This window comes from Micropterus dolomieu, linkage group LG08, assembly GCF_021292245.1.
Source record: "Micropterus dolomieu isolate WLL.071019.BEF.003 ecotype Adirondacks linkage group LG08, ASM2129224v1, whole genome shotgun sequence".
NCBI lineage: Eukaryota > Metazoa > Chordata > Actinopteri > Centrarchiformes > Centrarchidae > Micropterus > Micropterus dolomieu.
The window spans coordinates 19,904,178-19,926,336 of record NC_060157.1 but is presented as its reverse complement, the minus strand read 5'-3'; the positions used below and the strand labels follow the sequence as shown (position 1 = coordinate 19,926,336).

Here is a 22,159-nt window from a genome sequence, read left to right as displayed (position 1 = left end):
ATGTGCCTTCCAAATTGCATGAAGCTGTCGGTCTGAGACAAGCAGCCTGCATCTTTCCATCTCTGAAAACCTCACTGTGGTCCATTTGCAGGATGGAGGTGAAGGGAAGGTGCACTCGCAGGTCAACATGGAAGCGGACCCTCTATATGCAAAGACCTTGTGACGGCTCTGCCGCTGACTCACTTGCTAGCCCAGCATGGAACGGCACTCATGAATATTGTATGGGGACATCTGCCACCCCTGAATTATAGATCTGTGGAGGCCCAGCATATGGGAACAGCCCAGCAAGTGCTAATGGCTAACTCCCCATGACAAAATATGGGTTAGAGACACGTGAATGATAGTCGGGTCAGGCAACCTTTCAGTCATGTGAGTGTGAGGTGGGTTGCAAATATGCTTATTAACATGTCTGCAAGTATGTGTGTGCATGTGTGACTGGCTAACTGGAACGAGGGAAGACTCCGATGGATGAACTTGTAGGGTGCTGATGATGCATAACAAGCATCCAAATTAGCAGACAGACACACTAGTGTGTTTGAGCTAGCCAATAAATCCCAACACATTTCAGGGATGTAGCTCTGTAGCTCATGTTGTACTCAAGGCTTTACCACAAAGAGAAAAAGTGACAACAACAAAAAACAGAGAGAGAATTTCCATACAGGTATCAAAAAAGTCACCATTGCATTACAACCGACAATCATGCTTTTTCTTATCCAAATTCAGCTAAACCAGTGGATGTAGCTTTAAAAAGCCTGAGAAACACACGGTGGCTAATGTCTTTGAGGCTTGTATGTGGGTTTCCTCCTGCCGAAGTGCAGCCTGCTTGAATATTCTATACTCTCTGGCTGCAGGAGGAGTGGGGGGGGTGCATTTTCTTCTAGCCCAGTTGAGCAGGAGGCCCGGTCTACCGGGGACCAGTTCGATCTCCGCCTTCCTCTCCAGGATTATCCTCTTATCAGCGCCGCAAAAGCCAGGCTAAGAAGCGCCAGTAATTAGCCTATCTTTAATTAACGAGCACCTCGCTCCAAAACCACCCACAGTCCATGTAGGCTCCCACTTGGAAGGCAGTCAGTCGCGGCGTAAAGACGAGCAGACTTAATCTTGTTTTTGTCTGAGCAAGAGAGAGTCAATGTGTAGAAAAGGGCAAAGTTCATCTTCAAGTAGCTGGGGAGTCGCAGCATGCAGAACGTCCCTCATGCATGCACGCTCGCAAACAAGCTTTTCTACACCGCAGGTTTCAAAGGGAATCCTGCCACCCACCACTGTTCCACTTTGTTGTGCATAGTGTGTTTGTGGTGTGCCTGTGTGTTCATTTGAGTGTATGCTCTAGTGTGTGGTTGGCTTATAGCGCTCAAATTATGCTACCACTCACCATCACTCACAGACTTAAATTTCCAGGCTTACCAAGGCCTCCTTCGCATCTACAATGGAAACATATGTAGGAGAAGATGAGGGACAGAAATCACCTCCATGAGACTGAATGAAGTTTAGAAGGTACAAGGTTCACAACCCGACTCTACCGTGGCACCTTTTGGAGAGAGTAATAATATCTGCAATAAAGTGACATGGTAAATAATAACACAAACTTCAGCGCCATTGGTCGACTAATGATTGTGCTAATAGACTCAGAGAAGACTGGGTCATCTGAAGGGGAGTGAGAGCAAGATGATGGCCTTCAGATGAAAAGAGAAAAGGGGAGACAGGGAGAGAGAATGGTGCCCTGGCCTGGCTCTGGCACTGCCAAGCGGGAGGGGCGGCAGCAGCCCCAGCATGCATACATTAGCGGTGCTTAGGCGCACTAATTGCTTCTCACTTAGACAAATCTCCTGCAAATCACGGCTGCGCCGCCAGCACTGCCCGAGCCCCCCGGGAAGGGGAGACGGCAGGCAGGCGGACGGAGCGAGAGGCAGAGGAGGAGGAGGAAGAGGTGGGGGGCGGTGAGTGGAGCGTGTGTACCAGAGGCGCCTTGGAGCAGGATGGAGGAGGAAGGAGAGGGAGAGGAGGAGGAGGGAGCTCCCATGAGAATGGAGAGAAACGAAGAGAGAGAGAAAAAAGCTCCAACACATCAAGAGTGCCTCTCTCTCTCTTTCTCTCTGCTCATCCATAGTCCAGGCTGAGTGCCCCCCCAACCTCTTACACCCCTACCCTCAGAAGCCCCACCGCTGCTCCGCTCCTCCAACGCTCCATCCCTCCACCCCCCCTCTTCCACCAGCTCTCAGATCTCTGCTCTGCCCCCTTGCTCGCCCCTCCTTTCTCTCTCGCACTCCCTCCCTCTCTCCATCGCTCTACAGAAAAGTGGAGGAAAGATGAAACTCTACAAAGAGGGAAAAAAATCAATAACACAGATGGATAGCTGGATAACAGGGTCCGGCATGCTTCGGCGGTGAGGCAATCCAGAGGGTGCCCACACAACTTCCACACAGGCGGAGAGACAGGCAAAAACAAGACGCCGGGATGAGGGTGGTAATCAGCCTTAGGAAGCTAACATCACCCGCAACACACAAGCACACACTTGTTCACACCCAAGCACATACTACAATGTATGGTTTCATGCATACACTGACAGAAAAACGCCCACAATGTGCGCGAGAGCACACACGCAAAATATAAACAAAAACAAATACGCTTGTTAGCAACAACACTCACAAACCCCTTCCCCCCATTCACAGCCCTACGCAGCTAATTGGGAAAATACTACAAAACAGTAACAGTTATCAGGTAACCTGAGGTGAAGGAAAATACCTGTCTATAACAATAACACAGATATCATACAAAAGATCAATATTATTGCAGGGTCTACATTCTACTGGGGTTGTTGGAGATATTGTTTGGCTGAAGGCAACCTTTCTCTTGTAGCCGTAGCCTAAAAAGGTACCACAGGGTCAATTCAAGAACAAAATACACAATGTACTGCAAACACACTGCCTGCATTTTAGCATTCATTATCAAGACAGGACAGCACTGTACTTGGAGCTAATTCGCCCGAGTATATTTCTATATTACTTTTTACGTGTTTGTGTAGATCTTACTACTTCTTTAACTCTTTTGCTCTGTTAATGAGATGGCACAGCTCTGCAGACACTGATGGGTGGACAGAGCAGAGACACAGTGGGCTGCTGTCATACCATAAAATTACACTTACAAGAGGTGAAACTAGTCACTACTACACAACCTGTAGACTAAAGCAAAAGCCACAATTCCAAGGAATTTTCTAACTCAAAGACGTCAAATGACTATCTCAAGCTTTCCAAAGATTTACCTATACAAAACTAACTGCAGTCACTCAGACGTCTGTGGCCTTGAGCAGACAGCTCTACCTAAAATAGATTATTTAGCTTATTTCAAACCCCTCTGGTCATTTTGGGGGTGATTCTCCTCACTGCCTTTAGAGGCGCCAGCATGGCTTTTGTACTCAGTAGGTTAGATTAGCGTGATTGCGGGTTTTTTAGAGAGAAAATAAAACAAAGCCTTTTTAATCAAACAATTAAATGTTGGATTTATCAGATATTAGTGCAATGTAAATGAACCTGCTTGGATGTGTTTTTGGTTGATTTTTATACTACTCTTCATTAATGTCTGACAAACCAATTTAGGATTGACACATTTTTTAAAAATGACTTACTTCCCGGAGTTAAGTTAGTGGCACCAAAACAGCATGGTAGCTAGCAAAGAGAAAATTCTTAATGTCAAAACTGAGCTTTAGAGTTCAGATTAGCTTTCTTGTAAAACCCTCAGTGTCACACTGTAAAATAAACTGTGAGGCCAAAGATGCAGGAAGTCTCTCAGTAACAGTCTTGTTCATTTTGATAATGAGGCTGATATCGCATATTTAATGTGGAAATAAATTGTTAGTGGTAACACACATACACTTATATCAAAATCTAGCATACTGTACCTTATGACCGCCATCTAGATTCTGGCATATTCTGGTTGAGGTTTCAGGTCATGTGTGATGTAGCGCTGCTTGGTCTTTCCTCCCAGTGGAACCAGTTCAGATTGGGTGTGATGGTTATTGCAACTGTAGGAGAGGTGAAAGAGCGAAGGCTTCATTATAATGAATGTTGATGATGACCCACCCCAACCCCCAATACACACATAAACTTGCAAACACACACACACAACCCACCCACTCTCCTCCTACAGTCCAATCTTTGTGGAAATTACTATAATCGTCTCTTGGGCATAGTGGTGATATTTTCTGACTCGGCATATGACTGTGAGATGGTCATATTGAAATTCACCTCTGAAAGCCGATGGAAGCCTGTTACAGTTTTGAAAGTAAAATAATTTCTTCCATTTCATAATTCAATAACATTGAATTTAAAGTGAATTGCTCTAAGCTTGAATAGAATCCCATCAATTCAAATCATGTTTAGGCCTCATAATGTAGGCGGGAAAGCTGAAACTAACTGCCAGTCAGCGTTCAGTATAGTTAAAACACTCACTGTGCACAAGCTTTAAATTTGTCCAGTAATAACCCTCCAACTTATTAAAAGGCCACTACAATAAATCATGAAGCACACTGATTATGGACAAGCTGATGAAAACAATTCAACATGAACAAATTACAATTAATTTACAGGAACATTTAACATATTTAAGGGGTTTGCTTATTCATAGCTGAAACCTCCCCTTATGCTGTTTATTAAGTGTTTTCCAAGATGATAAATCTCTAGCACCACCTACTGTACACTATAATACTGGCTTGAGTGTTTCCTGGTTCACATCTGCATTAAAGTGTAACAAGCTTCAATACACCAACAGCAAATATATTTGGTTACAGCTCCATCTTGTGGAGAGAAACAGACATCTCATCTCCCAGCTGTCACTTATACTAGCTTTTACTTATACTATTTACAATTGTCATTGATATATATTGAGAGAATGTTGCACAACCATTTACAGTAGACTGAAATATAGAAATATACACTAATAGAATAAAAGACTATAATATAAATCATGGATGGCCTATATAGAAAATTAACTTACACACTGGTTAAATGGTGATATTTTGTGAGTAATAAAAGTTAAAGAAGCTTAGTTTAGGATTCTACACTGAATATATCCATTAAAAAAACTGGATAATAAATATTAATTTAACTTAAATTAGAAGAGAAAACTATTCTTTTTTTTTTCTCTCTGAATCCAAAACATTGGACTGATGTTGAATATTTTATGAGGATGATGATTGGCTGAACAATACAAGGTACAGACATATTCCTTTGATTCATACACAGTGAGATGGACAAAGGTTTTTGTTTTGTTATTGATACTGAATTATAAAGACAAGACATTTTCGCAAATACCGATACCTGTTACCAAAGAGCTGTGAAAACATACATTTGATAAATATGGGTTAATATGTGTTGACCAAAAGATGTGATGATTTTGAACACAGCTCTGGATGCCAATTTTGATTATGGCCGATTTTTATTTCCAACAATGAAGTCATTTTTCAAGGAGTCAAATGAACACTAGCTACATCTGAAACAATTTTCTTTTTCGAACAATCCTGTTGTCTGTGGGGCTCTTAAGATTTGGGGCCAGTTTAGGTTTCATTTTAACTTTAAACTGCTCTTTCTCAATGCTGCTATTTTGGGTAACTCCGTTCCCTGCCTCCCTCATTGACTTGGCATTACAACTGTAGGTTAGAAAATGTGTGACCTGTGTAAAGAACCTCTTCACTCAAAACAATTGCAGACAGAATTTGGCATTGCCCCGACTTACAGTTTAGTATTGTAAAAAACAAGCAAACAAAAAAAATAAATAACATTCCTCTCTCTTGAGGCCCCACAAAACAGTTGGACAGAACAATGTTTGGAAATTGGCCCACTGCAAAAGTGTGTAGTATCTTTTTTATAAGAGACAATCCCTGCAGCTGCATCTCCTTCCTTAGATTGGATTAAGCTGCTATGGGAGACGGAGCTCACAAATATCAGAAATCTCTTGGTAGTTGGCAATTGGTTGATTTCTCATCAATACGCATCAGGCATGGGCTGCTATAGTCTGGAGTTCTTCACAGGCTTCATCTGAGAAGCAAATTGGCAAAACTCTTCACATGACTGGATGAGAATATTTTAAGATGCAGGGATGACTTGGACACCCACTGCCACATGTTGAGGGCCTCTCCGTGGCTGAGGGGTTTTTGGTCTGGGGTTTTTAAATGTATGTGTCACAATTGTTGCTGCCTTTTCTACACTGCTTACTCAAACACTGATTCCCCCTTAAATGGAAAAAAAAAAACGCATCATCATCTCATAAGCACTGGGTGGAGCAGCTGGCATACCTCAAACTCAGACAGCTGGGAGACAGGAGCCCTTTCTGCTTCTGTCTGGGGGGGGAGGGGGGGGGGGGTTCAATAATTCTTCCTGTTCTCTTCTAAATAAATAAACAGACTAACAGTAATTACAAGATACAAAAAAGGGGCATGAGTTTATAACCACTTAATGCCCTAAGTTCATCTACAGAACCTGTAAAACATCCATAAAAAGGTCATTAATGTGCCTTTTGAAAAACAAGATGTTATTTGTGAAGGGGTTGTTGAAATCCATGAACAAACTGGCATAGTTTGGAGCGAATGGCGAACCCATGCCTGTACTTTAAGATGGTGAGTAATAGCCTACTTGTTGTCGAACATTAAGTAATTAGATTTTAGGATAAACTTACACAGCAGTTCCAGTGGGAGTGCATCTTTTCCCCAGACTGGGGCCCTTAGGGAGAGATGAGACACCAGGTTGCCCGGCACTCACCCTTCTCATTTAGTGGTGTAGAGGGGCAGCTGTGTATTAATGACAGTATATCTGTCTAAAGATATTTAGCATATACTGTTTAGTCAGTTGTATATGGGAGTTTGTTTTTAAGTTAAAATTATGTAAATGTAAAACTCTTGTAACTCTGTAATATTAACCATGACATGTTGTTTTTGATAAATGTAATGTTGTGTAATATTATTGTCATGTTTTTGATAAATGTTCACCTTTAAAAATGCTGAAACAATATTGTCAAGACTGTGATAATTCATGTGACCCATATGTATTAATTACACCTGGGTGCTGAGCTACAGACAAAACATAAAGCTCCTAATGAAGTCACAGTCAAATCATTTCAGTGTGCATGGTTATTTTTGATATTTACATTTGAATAAATCTATATATGTAAATAGTAATTGTAATATTATATTTAACATATACTTATTTTCAAAAATATAATACATGCTGTTCAGTACATCGGCCTACCTATTTATGAAATCACTGGACACTTTCACAGGCCATATTTACTGAAAATCAAAAGTTAATATTAATGACTGAATAAATGTGTTTTGTATGTGTGCGCCGCTTACAGCAAGCTAGCCAAAGTAGTTAACACCTGATAAGGTCTAATGTCAACAGTGTAGTTAACTACGTTTACTTAAATGTTTCACTGCAGGTTTAAAATCCTGTGGCCACGTTGTGATTTTATTTGACATTCACCATCATCACAGCTGTTGTGTTTAGATTTTCAACTTTGATGAAAAATGAAAGCAGGTTAGCTAACAATGAAGGTAGTTTTGGGGGATTTCGACCCCAAACTGATAATTTCCTGGTAAATGGACTTGCTCACGGTGGTTACTTACCAATAGTTGATAAAAATGGCAGTTCAATGATTTATGCACCCATTTGAAATGGGAACTGTTTTTGCTCTCTAGACCTGTCAATCCTATCACGGAGACAGCATGCTGGGATACTATTTCCTGTCACCACCATTTTTCTACACATCCGGTTAGTTTTCAATGTAATGTATTATGTGTTAGTTGTTGGTGGGAGGTTTTTATAATGCGAATCACTATCAAAACGCAATTTATATATTTTTTAACGTGAAGGCAAACATCTTCCGGTCCCATTCTGAATATTCTTGACTATTGAAGATGCAAATTATTGTGTTAAATACTTACTCGTTGATTGTGGAAGCATTGTTGGTTTTGTTATTTTCACTGGATTTGTTTTTAATAACAAAAATATAAAATATTGTCAGGTTTATCCTTTAGGCTAGTGGCTAAATTATAATAGGCATTTCCATCATGTTTTTCTGAGGTGTAGGCTAGTTCCTCCTGAGACCTGGCAATTCATTTTTGTCCTCTGTGGGGGACATGTGCACTGAGGGCTCTATTTCAAACACCATGCATTTAGCCTGTTTGAGTCCTAGTGTACTGTAAAGAGTACATCCTGGGCTTTCTGTGTGGCCAACAGAGCAACTGTTCTGTCTTTTCAAATTGGAATCACAGTAGGCGGCTTCTATGGCCCTATGAGAAGTAACTGATCAAATTTATACAAATATCATGTTTGAATTGTTTGTTTTTTATGTATGAAAGCCTGAACTATATTACTGCTATGATTTCAGAGGTGTATGCTAATTTTAAGCCTTTTAAAATACACTTTTATGTCCATGACCATTTTCCATATTCTTTGGTATTAATCATCATATTAAAGGTGCAGGAGAGGAGCATGCAGCGGGAACACCTTTATGAAGTGTGTGAAGTGCAACATGTTTCTTTGTGTCTCAAAGACCAAGAATTGCTTTCTAATGCATGCATGATGTGTTCCTGTGTGTACACGTTTTTAAAGGTAGTAATATTTTCCATGGTCTAATGTGTTTTATATTGTTTTTTTATTGTTATAAATGAGAAATTTGTAATAGAAATGGATAGCAAAATGAGTTCTTATCAATACCAAGTTTGTGGCTTATAAAGTGACATTATAAGCCATACATTTTGGTTCAAATGAGACCTGATGTCCCCTACCAACGACATGTGACAAAACATAAATGCAATATATCTTTGAGAAAAAAATCTTTGTGACATGTTTAAAAGATTCCAAAAGATAAAAACCTTTTTTTTCTCGTAAGGGTCTCAGGAGGATACAAAAACTACTGGCTTTTTGGGTAACAAAATAAAACAAGGGCATTAATTACTGTTTTTAACATCTTTTTCAGTCATACCCACACGCTGTGTCTAGCCTTTGTAATGAGTGGCCCATCTTTGCAGTTTAGATTTTGTGTCATGCAACAGTTTTTGCACCGTACGCAGTACAATAAATGAACAATAACTATGATCTTCTTTTGAGATAATTTCCCACACTTAACCATAGCACTTAACCTGTCTCTCTTCAGCTGCACGTCACGTTGTTGCACTGTGTTTTTTTAGTGAGGCACTGTTGCGGGTCGGTTGGTGTCGGGGCGAGAGGCTCACAGGCAAACAGAGTGTGACGGGTCCACTCAGCCAGGTCGGGACAGAGGGTCGCGCTTATAGCAGAGCTCGAGACAAGGTCAGCCATGATGAGAATGACAAGCAACACTGGTGGAGATTACACATGATAAGCCTTCGCTCACCCGGTGGCCTCTCGCCTGGTCTCATTTTCTCTTCCTTTCGCCTTCACAGGTTGCCTTCTCATATCTCTCTCACATGATGTCAGGTGTTTACCATTTCATTTTGTTCCACTGAAAGCCATTTGGTTTGTATAAACACGTCTGCCTCCCTGCAGCGTAGCAACTTCAAGGACGTTTTTTTTTTCCCGTTAATGAGGGCTAGCAGGCTATACAACAGACTGCTTTTACGACCTACTTTTATTCATACGCACCTACAGACACGCACAAACACACAAAGAGCAGCTTCTAGATTTAGAGAGCTCATACTGTACCGTTACGAGCACAGACAGTGAGAAAACCTGCCACACTTGACTCCCACACAGTGGTTGAGCTGTTTCTGTCAGCAGTGAGTGGGAGAACATGGCAACGCGGCGTGTTTGCTAACAGTGAGGAAACCGAGCAAAACACACACACACACACACACACTGCACAAACACAGCATTATCACTGTTTACACATGCTGCCTGTTGAAGCTCATATATGCACACAGCAACTGTGCAAACTGCAATAAAACTTACATCAGCCTGTGTGTGTCCATAACAGCTGGTAATTTTAGGAGTAACCAGACTGCGTGGGCCAGATTTATAAATGTGAGTGTAGAGAAAGTGTCTGTGCAGTCAGGCTGTTCTGTGTACAGGAAATACTGCAATATCTAAAGCAGAGTAATGGGAGGGAACCTTTTACTGCTTGAATCTGGTCAACAAAACCAATGGAGTGTTAAGGATTGCATATGTTTGCCAGTTAATTCTTTTTCAGCCAATAATCATATCATATTTGCTGGCTGCAGTCCAGTACTTTGCCAAATCAAATAAGAATGCTCTAGACAGGAAATTCACATTAGTTAAATTCGCCTGAAAAATTGTTTTTCTCTTCCTTTTGATAACAGAAAAATCAGAGTGAAACTTTATATTGTTATTTAGTCAATGCAATTGTCAGCCAGAGCAAAACGGATTCTGTTTGCATGTTGTGTTGAAAACAACCTTTAATGTCTATTTACTCTATTTCCACTAGAGGACTCTCTGCACCACCTTCTATCCACATAGCATCATGAAGCACATTGAAAGCAGAGGTGTTGCAGGGGTTACAGCTCTCCCAGAAGAGGGCGCCCTTGTCAAGTGCCTTTAAAGAACCTTTGAAATACACCATCGTCTGCTCTCATTTCATGAATTAACAGTTTACACACCTACTGCACAGCTTCGCACTATAAACGCTGCCTTGCAAACATATAGGTCTACCTAAAGGCCTAAAAGAAATGTATTCTTTGAATTCTTTTGTAAACTGGGGGGAAATTATAAAAACACTAATAATTGTAGGCTACACAAAAAAGTCAATCAAATAAACAGAGTGAACACAAGCTGTAAAACAGTGTACTGGTTGACTGCAGCCACTGTGTCAGCACTGCGTTCGTTGCAGCTCATGCGGTGTGCTCGCTGCTCTTTGTTCTAACCAGAGCATATGCCACAAGCCCTCACTGCTTTTCCTCAACAGCTGCTAAGCCCATTAAATCTGCAGCCAGCCACCGGAGTGGAGGGCTTTCAGGGAGGGAGGAGGGCTCGACTAAACCGTGCACTGTTCCGCCATAACCCCAGGGGCTTCACCAGAGAAATGTTCAACATGAACACAGATAATCAGGATGAGCAGTGTACATCAGCAGCATGTCTGCTCTGTTTGCAGAAGTTAACCGTGTATTGTTTTTTTTAAGCCGTGTCTATTCATCAAATTAAATTTAAATCAGATTATGATAATATGATGTCTGTCATAGGTTTGGATCACATGATGAGACAATCATCTGGACGTGATAATCATAAAGTCTAACTAAAGAAAATGTCAGCCAGTCTATCCTACAAGGTGCCTTTAAAGGAGAATTTATGAGCAGTGTGGCGATTATCCAGCATCCATTCTGCATCATTTAGTGAACTAACACTCTGCCTGTTTGCTCTGCAGTCCCGCGCCTCAGGCTCTGGAGCTCAATGGCTCCCAGTGCTTCTATTTGCTGTGCTGCAGGATATCACAACACTATTCATTTCCAGGCTTCACATCACCTCATTAAATTGACCCGTCCCCCTGCTCAGTATTAAAGCGCAGCTTTATGAAGACTTTGCTTTCTTAAAGAAATACAGTAGCCTATATACCTCTTTTATTCAGTCTCTGTTTGGCTCATTTCGAGGCTCAGTGATTTGCCTGGATTTTCTTCACACCTCTACCTCGAGGGGGCTGCTTCAGTTTGTCCATAACCTCACTGCTCTCAGCTGGTGAAAAGCTCCACAACCAAGGGATTAAACACAGTCTCTGATTAGCAGCCCACTACTGCACCCGAAGGAGAATTTTTATACTCTAATCACAAACACTGCCTACAAGCCTCTGGATCACAATGCTCAAAGGATGCCATATAGTTCCTCTTATAACATTTAATAGTAAATATGTACATGCTGTTTTATAATACAGCTAGCTGGACAGTGACAGTATAAATGTGGCAGCCTGACCCCCCTAGTGTTATTAGGTCTCTCAGTGTAAAACCCACGTTTTCTATTAACCTACAGTCCTGTAGTGTTCTGTGACATGAACAAAGATACAGGCTTGTAAAGGAACAAATTACTCATTCATGCAAGGTTAACTTAAATGTGTTTCAATAGAGACTACATTTTAGAGAGGCATTCAAGATGACTTTAACTGCTGTTGACATGGAGCACAATTGACAAGAAGGAAATGAAAGTGTGCCTTCTAAAATATTAAAATTTTAAACATATGGACAAACTGTATTATTTGGATTGTAGATTATTATGTTTTCTTTATGGTTGAGCTTAAAATCAGATGTAGGCCTGTTTGTGTAGCCTTTGTAGAACCAATCCTTTTCATGGTAATGTGGCCAATTTGCAGTCTTCATCCTGATGAATTCCAACAGAATATAAATAAATAGCAGCACAGATATTTTAATTTTAGCCCACAGCCTTATTATCTTGTGAAATGGAGCAGAAAACATGCGGCACGGGTCAGGCAATAAGTAGTGAGAAACCAGGCGGCAGTGTAAAATATGTGATGGCAGTGATGCTGTAGAGGGCCTATTACTGCTGAATCTTCCCAGAGATGCTATTTTCATCCAAGATAAATTGTCCTCTAGAGCAGGGACAAATATTGTGCTCGCCGCCTCTTCTTTTCGATAACCAAGGTGAGCGAGGAGGCCTGGAGCTGCATGCATTTAAACATCTTCTTTTACCATCTCCTCGGTGGTGTTCGTCCTCAGGGCCTTGAAAGCTGCCTCTACCCGATCGCCCGCTGGTGAGTGTATCGGCCAGCCGCCTACAGTACAGAGCACTCTCTTCCATGGGCTGGCACCGAAGATTAATTACACAGTGGAGGTGAGGGAAAAACAAAGGCCAATCCATCTGCGTCGGGGCAAGTGGACAGCCCCACAGCGCAGCGGGTGAATGCACTGACAAAGGCATCTATCACAGGGATGGAGTTACACAAACACAAGGTCAGGGTGCTTCCTGTCTCCCCTAGCCCCCAGGTCATAGCAAGGCAACCCCAGTTGCACCTCAAAAGCCCCTGGTTAGCCCTCAGACCACCCCTTTTCCTTTGCTGTAGAACAACAGGAGGTGAAGCTAACCCATTGCCAATCTCCAGAGAAAGCCAATATTGGCTTACTCCACTGACAGCGTGATATCGGTCCTGGCCCACAGACTGATGATAGCCGAGGAAATAGCTGAGGAGTAGAGGCCATTTACTGGTTGTGATTTATTTAGCTTTTGTGCTGTTGCTACCCTGAGACAGGCAGCCTTTATAAGCCACCATAGCAAGTCTGACAGGCCAGGGTCGAACCTGGGTTACCTGCGAGTCTCCATGGAACTGCTGACCTACTATAGTATATTAGGTCAGTCAGATGGTGACGTTGGTATCTGATCCCCAAATCACACCTATTGTGCTGGTCTTTGTCCGAAAATGATCAGTACAGTGAACAGAAATTGGTTGATTTCCAGAAGGCTTATTAAGCTAAATGTTGAAGCAAGTGATTAAATTATAGATACACTTGGACCTAATTAAAATATTGTTTCCTATAAATGATAAGTGTGGAGAACCTCACTAATTTAGAGAAAAAAACTGTCTACTGCAGCATCTCATGAGGCTAAACACAGTGGTGTGGATTCCAGAGAACAGGAGTTCAGTCAGTTAATTTATGTAGAATGGAAATATTAATTGACCACAATTGTCAATTGTGAGGATGTTCTGCCTTTGTCACTATACTATAAATTGAAAATCTTTTGGGGTTTGGACTGTTGGTTGGACAAAAAGAAGACGTCACCTTTGGCTCTGGGAAATTGGAATAGTCATTTTTCACTATCCTCTAGTATTAAAACTAAATGTTTAATCAATACTGGGGGGGGGGGGGGGGTCATTAGTTACAGCCCTAATGAGAATAAGGAGTATGTATAAAGATAATAATTGTCTAGATTCTGAGATCATCATACACCATGCTCAGCAGAGCATAGATAACGATACATAATAATGACAAACAATAAACTAAAGACACACAGGTGATCGGTCACCATGTTGCCATTCCCAAACAAACAAATGAGATGTTTACACATTTGAGCTTGGGAAGGAGTGCAGCAGTAGCATGCAATGTAGAACTGTATCTCAGAAGTAATCATGAAATGAAGAGGAAAAATATAGTCACATAAACCCATTGCTTTAAGGGGAAATAGTCTTCTAATGTGTGTGGGAGGAGGAAATGTGAATGTGTCTACTTATGTCTGGCAAAGGCTGCATTTGGATTTTCAGTGGGATATGATTGTGAGAATGGGCTATGTGCACGACAAAAGTACTGTTTACTAACTGACTTAGTGTAGGCTATTGTTTTTACAGTTTATAAATGAAAACAAACAACATACCTAACTGTTTTCTTCTAAAAGGAAATGATATGTGCACCAATGCATCTCAGTCAGATACAACACTGGAGCATCCCTGCTAACTTCACAAATAGACATCAAAATGTCTATTCTAAGGTTTAATTGCTATTTGTTGTTTTCTAAGTTATTCCTGGTGCACCATCTTCAATTTGCTCTAATCTTTTCCAGCTGTGAGCAGCTCCTCAATTTTCTTTGTTTAATGCATGCTTTTGTCACTTTCCCAATGAGAAAACAAATCAAACCCTGCTTAGATTTAGTGTGTAGTATGGCATTTGGACACCACTGTTGGCTGAATGAAGATGTAGGTTTCTGCATTTTAACAGAAAATCCCTCACAAAGTCATTCTGAGGACTGGAGGCGAGCATGCACATGAAATACTGTATCTAGCCTATTATCCACAGTGGTAATAACAAGTGTTTCCAGCCGTGCAGAGCAGACGAGTGAGACAGTCTTTAATGGGTTAAATAACCTGCCGTGCATAGGATATGCATTACGGCAAGTGGCATATGTCAAGTGTGGATGTTGCAGCTCACCTGCAGTTGTGTGCCTGGACCATCTGGCAGCAAAAGGTAAAAGGCCCAAAACAGTAAGCTCACTGGGCTGTGGGCTTTGAGCTCTGCACATAAAAAGTGGGTCAAAAATCAGTTTTCTGTCAGGTTTAAGTGACGTTCTTCTTCTCTGGGCTACATCTGATCTGATGGCAAGAGGATAAATAAAGTCAATAAACCTGATAGAAAGCCTTGCTTGTGACCCAATGTCTGACAATACTGTGAACTTCCTGTTTCTGAAAAGTTGAAGGTTTCTGACATTTTACCTGGTTTTAGCTAACATTTCTCCTTTAAATAAATACAGTAGGCCTTTAATGTTAAACAGGAATAGATGAAAAACCTTTTTGATGTGTGAAAAAGAAATCCCATATTTTTGTTTATAAAAATAAAAAATATTAGTCCAAACAATGATTAATACAAGTATTTTTCAATAGATCTTCAGACTAATTTTTCTCTAAAACCCCCAAATGAACTGAGAAAATATACAGGACCTGACCTCATTGTTATGAGTAGCAGCGTTGGCTGTAGTCATGGTAAAACAATGGATACTGTTGAGTTCTAAGACAAATGTTCTATGACAATGTAATGACACAGTGTTAAAGGAGACCTATTATAGTGCTTTCCAGTCCTATATTGTAGTTCTGTGACTCCTGTATGACAGCTTTGCATGATTCAAAGTTAAAAAAATTAAATAAAAATTCTGTCTTATACTGGCTTTTCATGTAGGCCTTCATTTCATCCTCTGTATGAAACAAGCTATAGATGCTCCTGTCTCTTTAAGACCCCCCTCTCAAACCCCACTATCTTCTGATTGGCCAAGACCTGAAGCACGTTACCAGGATGTTGTTGTCTCTGAGCGGAATAGACCGACTGACGCCGTAAAGGCTGCACCACAATACGTCCATAGCCCAGCATCAAAGTCCACAGGAAGCATCTCAGAAGTGTGTCAGCAGCGGAGTGTGCAGCCTGCCCCACGTTATTGACTTGATATTGATTTGTCCTTTTTGTGCTTCTACTACCTTCTTCACAGCTCTATGTGACCCTGTTTTGTTCCGTCAATTTTAGGCTGAATTTCCCACGATGAGCATTTCAGAATCAGAGCATTGTGCCTGCCTGATTTGCTGACGTGTTTAGATTTTGTTGATTTGCTAATCAGTGTTTGCTTTTTGTGCTTCTCCTATGATTAGGTAGGCTACGCAGTTAAATGATTTCTTTTTGTGCCTGTTTTACCGTGTTTATTGTTCTTTTACGATCGGGAGTCTCCACATAGTGCTTTATTTTGAAAATTGACCAGATTCTCCCGTTCTGTGTCTGACTTCCTGCCTGGTTCGATCTGCTCTGTGCTGCTTGATGCGGCTTGCAGCAAAAATAGACCTGCTACCTAATTCTCTGTGGAGCAGAGCGGAGAGCCACTTCTGGGACCCTACTGGGATGTGCTGCGGTTGCATCTGGTGGACTCACGAGCATTGACTATAATGGCTGTGATTAGCTCCAGCAACCGTGGCACAGCTGTAACGAGCCCTGGCCGGAGTCAGTGGATTTTAGGGGTTGCTGTGCGGAGCAAATGGCCATATATGGAATACCGGTCCCGTCTGGCTCCGTATGTGTAGAAAAAGCAGTTTAAAACAGAGCATTCAGAACAGGAGGAAATCTGAGGTTTTGGCTCACATGGATTTCTTTTAAATACTTTAACCTCATTATTTGAAGCTTTGGCCATGTTTAACATGAACATCCAACATTGTAACATTGTAGATAATAATGTGGAAAAGCATAATAGGTCTCCTTTAATGCCACTATGATTAATATTGTATACAGTATAGTATATACTATACTATTATTACTGTCTCCTTTAAATCAGAGATAAACTAAGATAAACTAGTTGCTGGATACTATAAATACTAAATGAGAAAGACAGTGCTGACGGATAAAATCTTTGCTCCATTTACTTGATGGGAAACTGGTGGGAAAAAAGAGAGAAATGCCACCCCTTGCATGAAAAATCCTAGCAAACTGAAGAGCATCAAAAGTGAATAAGCACTGGATTGTGCAGCTACAAGCTACTATGAAGTCCATAATGTCAAACAGACTCCTGAATCGTATCATTAAGCCAGTGTCTGTGCAAGTTGATTTGGCATTTATTATATACTTTCTGGTTTAAGGAATTTGTTTGTAAATGCAAGAGTAAAACAAATCTGTTTTTAAGTTATAAAAGGTTATGAAACCCCCATGGCCACACATTAAATGGGTTAGGGGTAAGCCACATGGCAGTCTGCAGACTGTTTCTTATAGTCATTCTGGGTTTCTTTACCCTTTTTTAGCAGAGCAGAAAGGAAATCAGATGACAGCCTGAAGTCTTATTTTCATCTGAAAAATAAATTTGAAGGAGTGCACCGCCAAAAGAACCAATATCCATCTACTGTCACAATATTTTGAGATGACAGTAGAGGACATTTTTGTAGACTGCAGCCCCAGCAGTGTCCTTATTCCGAGTTTCCACTCGGTGAACGGTGAATTGAAATGAGAAGTAGCTGAAATGTCAGGGCTATGTGACTGTGACAGTGCACAGACGCTCCAGAAAGAAACATGTACCAAGACAGTTGGAAGGGCAAAACCCAGGGCTCAGTGTGCTGCAGCAGCTCAGAGTCCCGCTGAACGCTAAGTCTCTGCCAGCTGCATGTTTTATGACAACACATTAAAGAGGAGCCTGGAAGTCTAGCATGGGAGCCTTGCTTTGTCTATCCTCTGGCCAGGGAGGAACCTAACCTAGCACCATTTATTGAACAAAGAGTCCCTGCGACTCTGGGCTACAGGCTGTTCCCTGGAAATCTAACTCAGGACAATAGAAACATAAGGGAGAGTGTGGGAGAATGAGAGGCAGTGTGTGTGAGGTTTGCGGTAGGCGTCAGCAAAATGGATGAGGAATGCTCAGGGTTGATCCGCTGGTGCAGACAAGGGGGAATCCAGATCGGCTCTGACAGGAATGTGAGAGCAGGATATCATTAGGAGCATTGGAGCTGCTGCACAGGCCTCAAACACACAGCAGGCAGCAACACAAACAGATACGCAGAGATAAACGGACACACATACACTGGGAAAGTCATTACAGCACACATGCAGGGACTGAACATCATGGTGGATCAAAATGGCAGCCGACTCTTTGACATAAATTATTATGCTGTTGGCGGCAGAGCTGTAGTATCCTATGTTTTTCTTTTTCCTAAATCTTTCTACACCTTCTTCAAAACATATTGAGAACTCGACCCTTAACTCCTACCCAAACCAAGTGGTAGTATTCAGATCATTTACTTTAAGGGGTACGCCACAGATTTTAAACATCAAAGTCTGTTTACAGGTCCTGTGGATGGCATTTGTGAAAAAAAGTTGTACAAAAGCCTTTTTGTGGCCCCAGAGGGAGCTGCGTCACATGTGATGTCCTGCCTCAAGTGATGTCAGCGTCGGTTGGGGCTAAAGACTACAAGTTTGAAAATGAAAAAACTCTGTGGGGTTAGCACGAACTGAGCTTACCAGACCTCTAATAACACAACCCAATATCCGATTGAACTGTCGGCGGTCAAGTTGCATTATGGGTAATGTGAAAAAGAAGTAGATTGAAGACTAACAGACTGCTTTAGCTGCATATAGTTTTTTAAAAAGACCATGCATCATGAATTGAGTTCAATGCTAAATCAGTGGAGTACTCTAGAGCACCAAGTAAAAAGTATCATGCAGCGCCATAGATTAGAGCATATTACATAAAAAAGATAATTTTGTAGCTGGTCTAAGTGGATATAATTATTCATTATATGCCTGTTATAAAATGGTCATATGTTTTGGATTACATTTTTCAATCTCAAAAGTACCTACAGTGGAAGTAGAAGTATAAAGCAGTGGTGGAAGAAGTATTGAGATCATGTCCACAGAAAGCTATGTCACTTTTAAATGCAAGTACGGTTTCTTCATTTGGTTAAAATAAAAAAAGCAAAGCCAAACTATAAAAATAAAAGTCCTGCATTAAACATACTATACAGAAGTATTAGCAACAAAATATACTTAAAGAATCAAAAGTAAAATGACCCATTATGCACAATAGTTCCTGTTCATTATTATACTCTCAGGTTACTATTATTGATTTATTGATATGTAAGTGGTTTAATGTTGAAGTTGGTCAAGGTGACGCTAGTTTCAATTACTTTAGTTACTGTTGGTTAGCTTAATCTAACAATGCATCATATTTTATTAACTGATCATTTGCTGTTGATGTAAAATCTTAATCTGAAAAGTAATTTATCCCTGATTTGAGCTGATAAATAAATATAGCGGAGTAATCGGTACAATATTTCGCTTTGAAATGTAGTGGAATAGTAAGAAGCACAAAAGAAAATACAAATGTTAAATGCATTACCTTAAAAAATGAATTTTTTTACTTCAGTAAATGCTTTTAGTGTCATTCTGCCATTGCCAATACAAATTGAATAAATAGTTAAAAAACTGCAGCTAATCCATGTATCAGAATGAAACCAGAGCTGACAATCTGTTTGGTAAGTATTCTTGTATCCTATATTGTATGTAAACTCTAAAGGTTTGCCAAAAGAGATCCCCAGAGAATGAAATATTTCCTGCCAGACCGCTCCATCTATTTCAACATGCCAAACAAAAAGGCTCAACATCCTCTCCCGTTTCCTTTTCTTTTTCACAGTTACCTTCTGAACCTGCAGACCACACACCGGTCTCATATGAAGGGGGAGATGACGAGAGGGTCAGAGACACTGGACAAACTGTGGGGTCAATTATCTGGAAATCTGAAGGATGTTTCTGTCTTTCATGAAGCAGGAAGTTTGTTTTCATGGCTGCTTTGTGATGAATGCGGAGCCAAAGTTTTCTGTAAGAGCTTTACTCCTGACTGTACAGGGAAAGTGCTTGAAAGCAGACTGCAACATGACAAGTATTTTACCATGTAGCAGACTTTAAAGGTTTATCCTCCCAGGTGTAGTTATCATTCCAGTGTCATACAGGAACACCTTGCTCTAACCTTTCCTTGGAAAATGAAGGTTGTTCCACTGATATAAATATTCAGATGTCTGAAATGCAGGAATGAACCTTGTTTTAAATAAAATGCAAGTATGCATATTTGGGACAGGCTGGTTTGCATTTCAGATGTGTTTAATTACCTTTATTTGCATGCATCACATTCCTACAGCTGGGCTCAATTTATTGAGTGGAGTTTTTACATAACCACGGGTTTCTTGTTTTGTAAATGACTGAATGTGGGTCCAAGGCCACGTTCTTTGTACGTGGATAACCGTCCCATTTGTTGACATTTGGACATGACTGGATATTTTGGTCCTTTGAAGCTGGTTTAAAATTAATCTAGAACTGGAACAAGTCCTTCAGCCCAAACCTGCAAAACTGCAGGTTTACTAGCAGTTAAAGGGAGAGGTAAGTGATGCTGCAGAAGGATTGTTGATATTTGATATATATACTCAACTGCCAACAAATAGATCCCTACCTTCAGCACTCCCTCAGAAGCTCTGCCCCCCAAAATTTTAAAATCTCAGAGGTTTTTCCAGTGCTGAAACTCCTTTGCCCTTGCCTGGTCATATTACTTTCTTCTCTGTTTAAACTCTTCAGACTCTCCTTCACAGTGCCTGGAGTAAAGCTGTTCAAATGTGCAGGTGTATAGAACTCTCTCTCCCACTGCCTCCATCACTCCTGCGCATGAGCACAAACACCGCCTGTTGTTGATTGGCTGGAACAATGTTGTGTGGCAAGGTCCACACCACTTTCTTTGTTTTCCATTTATAGAGCCAGGGCTGTGTAAGAAAAAAATTGAAAAAACTGGCTCACTTTCTTAGGTTTTTAATGAAGGAATCTGTTGGTGTATCGCAATTTAATTGTCATAATGAGGAGTTACCTACTTACGCATACACATAAATTCCAGTGTAACAAGTTCTAACAATTCTGTCTGATTTCAGGCAAAGAACACATGGCATTCACTTTGGTCCTGAAATTTAATTTGACATTAAAAATGTGAATTTATCATTTGAACACTAAAACTTATTAACTGATTAACTCGCTTTGGTGAAAATTGTTATTGCAATTAAATTTTCAGAGATGGAGATGAGGTTTCATTTCCACAGCAGGCTTATGATTATCACTGAAAAGTCTCTTGCACAAGTATGGGGGAGAAGAACCCCACCAAGCCAGCACCCAACATCAGTCAAACCACATTCACTGTCTAATGAACAGTACTGAAAGTGTGGAAGGAGTGGAAACATCACACAACGACGCGTAAACGCAGAAACATACGTAAAATAAGACTTGTGTCCATGAATCCATGAAAGGGGTTCCCAACACACCTACCTCATGTAACTGCAATCACATAATCAACACACATCCAATACTATGAATGCTGATCATGGCGTCACCTCTCTACTCGCTTTGCCTTTATTTCAAAATAACAGCGGCACTGTTGTTGAGGTAGGCTACACTTCATCCAGGACGAACAAATCAAACCTCAAAGAACAAAAAGAACTGGATGAGAATGAACAGGATTATTTTAGCATGATAACAGCTTGCTAGCCTAAATTAGTTAAGCCACACTTGAAGGACAGGACCCAGACCTGAATGAGGGAGGAATCAAAAATATATTATCAAGAGAAAACACAGAACCAGAGTTTTTATTTCTACACCATAGCATATAAAACTAACCAACAGGGTGCTGGTGTCTGGGAGAATATCAGAGGTCTCTTGCATATCTAATTCAGGCTGTGGATGAGGAATAACACCAACAGCAGATTTGCTCTCTGTGTCAACACTGCTCATTTTTAGATAAACAGGGGCCCCGCTCGGGCTACAGGGCAGGCGCAGAGCTATCCGCTGAAGGAACACAGCTACCTTCCGACTGAGCGCACTAATAGCATGTAGGATCGTCTCTGCCACTGAGCATCACACTCTGCAGCAGGCAGGCCCAGTGAAGCGAAAGAAGAGACAGGAGGATGGAGGAGATGAGGAGGCTCTATGTCCGAGACCTGCTGCAGCAGACACAATAACACTGCGAGAATAGCCCGAGACATATTGCTATTCAGACAGAAAGAGCAGATTTTTTAAAACTGTGTATTCCTGTGCTCCTGCCTGAGGGGTACACACAGTATTATGAAGAGGATTTAAGTTGACACAAGTCACAGTCGCTCCATCGCCGGTGTGGAGAAGGAGGACGGGGGGGGGGGGGGGGGGGGGGGGGGGGGGGGGGGGGGGGGGGGGGATGAATTATTCAACCAGCCTGTGCTGCTCGGCTCTGACGTCTTG

At 41.2% G+C, this 22,159-nt stretch overlaps 1 protein-coding gene across 5 annotated transcripts in view; it reads right to left on the bottom strand.

Annotated features, from left to right (window-relative positions):
- Positions 1–15,813, bottom strand: part of samd11 (sterile alpha motif domain containing 11) — a 96,610-nt gene extending 80,797 nt beyond the window's left edge. Inside the window, exons 1-3 of one of the 5 annotated variants that reach the window (XM_046057061.1) lie at positions 15,691–15,813; positions 14,840–14,922; positions 3,896–4,018 (exon numbers count right to left, since the gene is read on the bottom strand). The gene's annotated coding sequence lies outside the window, so the exon portion shown is untranslated. Of the gene's footprint in view, positions 1–3,895; positions 4,019–9,671; positions 9,731–14,839; positions 15,034–15,350; positions 15,373–15,690 lie in introns of those variants that run through there. The other 4 variants (XM_046057060.1, XM_046057059.1, XM_046057058.1 and 1 more) reach the window with 4 other exon arrangements.
- Positions 15,814–22,159: the final 6,346 nt, after the last annotated feature.